This window comes from Gallus gallus, chromosome 1, assembly GCF_016699485.2.
Source record: "Gallus gallus isolate bGalGal1 chromosome 1, bGalGal1.mat.broiler.GRCg7b, whole genome shotgun sequence".
NCBI classification, from domain to species: Eukaryota; Metazoa; Chordata; class Aves; order Galliformes; family Phasianidae; genus Gallus; species Gallus gallus.
This window is the reverse complement of record NC_052532.1, coordinates 164649291-164655515: the sequence shown is the minus strand read 5'-3', so window position 1 is coordinate 164655515 and position 6225 is coordinate 164649291. Positions and strand designations below refer to the sequence as shown.

The window sequence follows — 6225 nt, the reverse complement described above, 5'->3', positions numbered from 1 at the left end:
AACACATTCCAGTATTTACATATCTCATATACCAAGGGCTCCATGTCTGGATGCAAAACTCCAGGTGAGGTTTCACCAGCACAGAGTAGAAGGGCAGGATCACCTCCCTCAACCTGATGACCACTCTTCTTTTGATGCAGTCCAGGATATGGTTGGCTTTCTGCATGGTGAAGGGACATTGCTGGCTCATTTCCAGCTTGACATCCACAAGTACCCTTAAGTCCTTTGTAGTAAGGCCATGCTCCATCTTTACATCTCCCAGCTTGTATTGATAGCAGAGGTTACCATGACGCAGGTGCAAACCTTGTACTTGGATTCATTGAGTCTCATGAGGTTCACCTAGATGCATTGTTCAAGCCTGTCTAAGTCTCTCTGGATGGCATCACATCCATTGGCATGTTGACTGCACTGTGCAGCTTGGTGTCATCCATAAACTTGATGAGAGTATAGAATCATAGAACACTTGGTCCCACTGTTGATGTCATTGATGAAGACATTAAAAAGCACCTCTCCCAATAATGACCCCTGAGGGATAGCATTCATCACTCATTTTCATCCAGACACTGAGCCACTGACCATCACTCTCTTGTTATAATCTTGCAACCAATTTCTCACCTATCAGTCTACCCATCAAATTCATATCTTTCCAATCTGAATAGAAGGATGTATGAGGGACCATGACGAAGGCCTTACTGATGTCCAGGTAAATGGCATCAGTGGCTGTTCCCTTGTCCACTGACTGACACAGTTATGTCATCATAGAAGGCCACTAGGTTGGTCAGACTGGGCTGTCCTTGGTGAAGCCACAATGGTTGTTCCATATCAGCTCCTTCTCTTCCATGTGCCTTAGTATAGCGTCCAGGAGAGTATGCTCCAGTGATTTTCTCTGGCACAAAGGTGAGGCTAGCAAGTCAGATGTTCCCTGGGTCATTCTTTGTACCCTTCTTAAAAATGGGTGTTACATTGTTTTTTTTCCAGTCACAACTGACTCTGACCTCCATGACTTTTCAAATGCTATTGAGAGTGTCTTGGAGACTACATCAGCCAATTCCCTTTGGACTCCAGGATTCATTTTGTTGAGATCTTAGATTTATGGAAGTTAAGGTTCCTCAGGCAGTCATGAACTTCATCTTTGTTTACAGCAGGAGGGGAATTGCTCCCCCAGTTCCTGCCTTCTGAATCATATAGTCAAGGGCTGTGTGTAGAGCAGTTAGTAGTGTAGGCAAAAAAGTTGTTGAGTACCTCCACCTTCTCCTTGTCAGTTGTTACTAGCCTGCCTGTATTACTCACTAGGGAGGCTACACCCTCTTGGACTTTCCCTTTCCAGTTCATGTACTTGTAGAAGCCTTTCTTGTTGTTCTTTGTGCTCCTTGCCTAGTCATGTTCTGTTTAGGTCTGAGCCTTCTTAACCTCATCCCTACAAAGCCTAGCAGCATCTTTATACTTGTCACAGATTACTTGTCTCCATTGCCTGTGCATTTTTTTCTTGCTCTCCAGGCTGACCAGCAGGCCCTGGTTCAGCCATGCCCAACTCTTGCCTTCCTTTTCTGACTTCCTACACTTGCGGGTGGAGAGCTCTTGTGCCCTAATGAAAGTTTCCTTAAAGATCTGCCAGCTTTGCTCTACTCCCTTGTCTTTTGAGGAGATTCCAGGGAGTTTTGTTGACTAACTCCCTGAAGAACTGGAACTTGGATTTCCTAAAATTAAACTTCCTAATTTTTATTCTTTGACTGTGATATCCCTCAGAGTGTGAACCCCACCATTGCATGGTCACTAGAGACCAGACAACCTCCAATTCTGATGTCACCAGTCAGTTCACTTGCATTGCTGAGTAACAGGTCCAGAACTGTACCCTTGTTGGGACCGTCTATTACCTGGCTGAGGAAGTTATCCTCAGTATATTTCAGGAGCCTCCTGGGTTGCCTGCAGCTCACCATGCTACTTTTCCAGCAGATGTCAGGGTGGCTGACAAGAGCCTGTAATCACAGTGCTTCCAGTAGGTAGAGGAAAAAGACTTCTTCAACTGGCTCCACTTGATTAGGCAGCATGTGGTAGACTCCAGCCACAAGGCTCCCTTTGTTGCCTTAGTATCTAACTCTCAAACACAGGCTTTCAACTTGCTCATGGCCATACTTCAGGGACTGCTTTTCACACTTGATTCCTTCCTTAACATAGAGGGCAACACCTCTACAAGATGAAATCCACAAGTCCTCACAAGATGAAAGAGAGACTTACGATGTGTAATGAGAGGCTTTAACCACCCTATCATATGTTTCCACAAGCTAAATGACAGCCAGATATTATCATTACTGTTTGTTGTACTCATAGTAGAATTTGTAATGTTCATAATTGTTAAATAGTATTATATATATATATATATGTACACATGTACAATATTATTAAGAGGTAATCTTATGTACTTGAGCAATTTTCCTGTCTAAGTAGATTCTGTTGTCCTTTCTGGAGACAGTGATGGGACTTTGGCTAGGGTCTCTTCATTTCTACATTTCTAAAAGATCGGATGTTTTATTGAGTCTGGCCACCATGAAGTTAACTTTCTTCACTGAATCAGAGAATTGTAGAGGTTGGAAGGGACCTGTAGAGATTATCGAATCCAATCCCTCTGCATAGCAGGATCCCTGAAGCAGGCTGCACAGGTAGGCATTCAGGCGAGTCTTGAACAGTTATTCAAGACCTTCTCCAGAGATCCAGAGAAGGAGAATCCACAACCTCCCTGGGCAGCCTGTTCCACTGCTCTGTCATTCTTACTGTGAAGAAGTTCCTTTGCATACTGGTGTGGAACTTCCTGTGCTCATGTTTATGGCTGTTTTCCCTTGTCCTGTCTCCACAGACTGCTGAAAAAGCTCCACTGGTGCTGTTCTTTGTATATGTGCCCAAAGCAGTGTTAATAACAGACCAGTATTTTGGCAGCTGCTAAGTAGTTCTTGCACTGCATCAAGGCTTTCACTCTCTGCCCCTGCTAAAACCTAAGTAATTTGAGAGCAGTTAGGTGTTTAAAATGCTAGCCTGGCCACAAGTATATTTTATATCACATGAAATCATACTTAAAAAAAAAAAAAAAAAAAAAAAAAAAAGCTCAGAGAAAGGAGGAATAATGGGGAAATGTTCTTTCTCATGGCATTGGAAGTCTCAAGTAACCATTACATACACTGAGACTTCACTTTCCAGGTTGTAACTACACATCTGGCTGCCAATGAAAAGCAGTGAGTAGTTTTGCTTTTTGCTTTGCTTTCAATGTTAAACTGACAATATCACAGTCCTCAAATCCTACTTACTGCTTGCTTGTGTCTGAGATGAAATCTCCAGTCAGTGGAACAATTCATCCAAAACTCAACTTATTATTTGTATGGCTCTGAGGTCCTTTAGGAAAGACCAGATGAGTTATCTCGTGTAGCAAGATTTGGCTGTAGTTCTTGTTTTGAAAAAAATATAACTAACAATGTAGAGCATATACTATTGTAACACATCGTCTATCATCACCTTTTTAATAGGGTGTTTTTTGTTTGTTTGTTTTTTTTTTAACTTGTTTAACTTCAGGAATGTGAGGTAAATTAGTTTTCAAGTGAAAGACAAAAGTAACACTCAAATGATATTCAAATTTAAATGGAAAGACAAAGGAATTCATATGTTACTTTTCCACAGCGTTTAACAATGTAAGAGGGTTGTTCAGTCTACAGCCTTTAAAATGTTATCGTAAGTTCTTAACTAAATATTCTTTGCTTTAAACTTATGAAATTTTATGATCACCATCTTCATGATCTACAGATTTCTTCTGGAAGTCCTTCCAAGACAAATGCCTTTTACCTATGCCCACACAAGAGAATCTGGGAACTTAGTTTACTAGTACTGTATTCCTTGACACATAAAAGCTGGGTGTAAATTATTTGTCTGACTTGAATAAATTAAACACTGATCTAGATATGTAGACAGTTATGTATAATCAATAGGTCTTTCTTAGTACCTTATTGATTAAAAATTGTAAATAGTTTTGCTTAGGGAATTATGCTGTAAACATGTTTAAATGATTAATCTTCAGATATATATATGTGTATCTTATAGTAAGTTGACACTTATGAAGGCTATAAAGGGTGAGAGGAGATGGGAAAAATGGAAATCTGTTTTGCAGAGAACAATCTGTAATGACTAGTCTGTTGGGACAAAACTTCAAAAGTAGGCAATACTGACATTTTAGATATACAGATTCTGTTGCCTTGAGCCAGTTATTCGGAAGAATCAAATATCCACAACTCCTAATGTCATTAGGAAATGACTGTGAAAAAGCCCAGCCTAAGGGATCAGGACTTTTGAGGTGAACAGCCAAACTGCGTTGAATTTGTTATTTCTATCTCTGGTTTGCACAAGGTAGAAAAAAAGATTCTAAACATCATGAAAATGTGCTAACCTCCTACAGTAAAGCTGAATTTTCTTTGGAGAACAGGAAAAACAAAACAAAAAGTACATTTGGCTTATGTGAAATGGTAATATGTCAGTTATACTGGCAAGCAATTCAACAATGTCCACTGCTATATATACATGCTAACTCTTTCTAATTTCGAAGGAAGGATGATATCAGGTGGGAATCAAGCAAGTACCACGATAAAAAGAGAGAGACAATAAAGCATGTGTTAAATAGAATACATGCATGCATGTAAAACAAACAATAAAAAAAAACACACAAAGCATAGCAAAACAGACAAAAAAAAAAAAAAAAAAAAACAACCACCATCATCATCCAAAAAAAAAAAAAGGAAAAAAAAAAGAAAAAGAAGAGTCTAGAAGCATACTGTGAGATATACTATTTTCTATATGCATACTGTGAGATACTTTTTTTTTTTTTTTTTTTTTTTTTTTTTTTTTTTTTTTTTTTTGTATAATAACAGTTGTGACCAGAAAATTAGGTCAGGGCCTACCAAATATCATCAGTAGGGAACAAGTGGAGATAAAGAAAAATATCATTTGGAAGTTTCTGGATCAACAAGAAACAGCTTATGAAGCAATTCAAGCAGCCTCATCAACAACTTTCTGTGAAACAGATCCATTAGCCTCATATGACCTCACCATCTATGACAATAAGGAAATAAAAAATGAACATTTACCTTGAATCTCTTTACGAAATGCTCTTTTATCCAGCTTGTATCAAAATCTTTTACTGCATTCTATTTTTTATTAGTTCCATTTCATATTTTCTTCTCTGTCAAGTCAATGGTTGTCATTTATTTATTTATTTATTTCAAAAAGTGGTTTTCAGTGTGAAACCAAAGATCTGTAGGAGACACTGCATGTAGTTGTGTTTCTTCAAAAGATAAGATATACACAAGATATTCTGAAACGACATATTGTGGGAGAGTTCTTATTGATGTTACTATAAATCTAAGGAATGAATAGTGAATACACAAACTATGAAATCATTTCTATTAATTCTAGTTCACTTCAGACATTTGTGTTGTGGTATCTACATATGTAGAAAACATTTTGATGCTCTTCAGTTTCAGTAGAAGTATGTCTAAAGCATAATTCATCTGGGCTTGTGAGTTCTATAGTTTTCCTAATTTTCTCAACAGTAGTTCAGTCATACACTGAAAGAGACAACCTAAAAAGGTTACACAGGAAACCCGCCTTGATGCTTTCCTGTGCAACCTCCTGTAGGGAACATGCTTTAGCAGACAGATTGGACTTAAATGACCTCCAGAGGTCCCTTCCAATCCCAACAATTCTGTGATTCTGTAAAGCGTTGGGCTAGAGCTCTCTGCACAATGCTGTGATCAAAACTGCACATCTTTCTGTCATCTAATTGACAAAAAACAGAATAATCTTTGCTCACATTTGAATCTGTTTGCAGGAAAATGACTTAACTTTATGTTATGTCATGGAAAATGCCTACTTCCTTTTGTTTTTCTGTAAATCAGTATTGCTTTGTAGAAATTCAAGAACATTCAGGATATGAAAGCGAAACTAAAACAAATGCAAAACAAAATGAACCCCCACATCTTGAAATCCTATATCAAAGTGGTACCTCTTGGCTTTGCTAATTAAAAAATAAATAATTACATCACATCTGGAAAAGAGTTTTTTCCAAACATTACAAGTGCCTTGAAAGAGATATGCAAGTTATTTTGAAAGTCTACAAAAGATATATCAGCTCTTCTGTTTTACACAAAAGCTTTTCATGTCGCTTTCTGCTTAGTGGTTTTTTATAATCTTCTT

The 6225-nt window shown here is 38.2% G+C and overlaps 1 long non-coding RNA gene across 1 annotated transcript; it reads left to right on the top strand.

Moving 5' to 3' along the window:
• The first annotated feature begins 610 nt into the window (after positions 1–610).
• Positions 611–5123, top strand: LOC121107734. The gene is made up of 2 exons (XR_005842119.1): positions 611–897; positions 4902–5123. It is a non-coding gene; the product is annotated as an uncharacterized LOC121107734 (long non-coding RNA).
• Positions 5124–6225: the final 1102 nt, after the last annotated feature.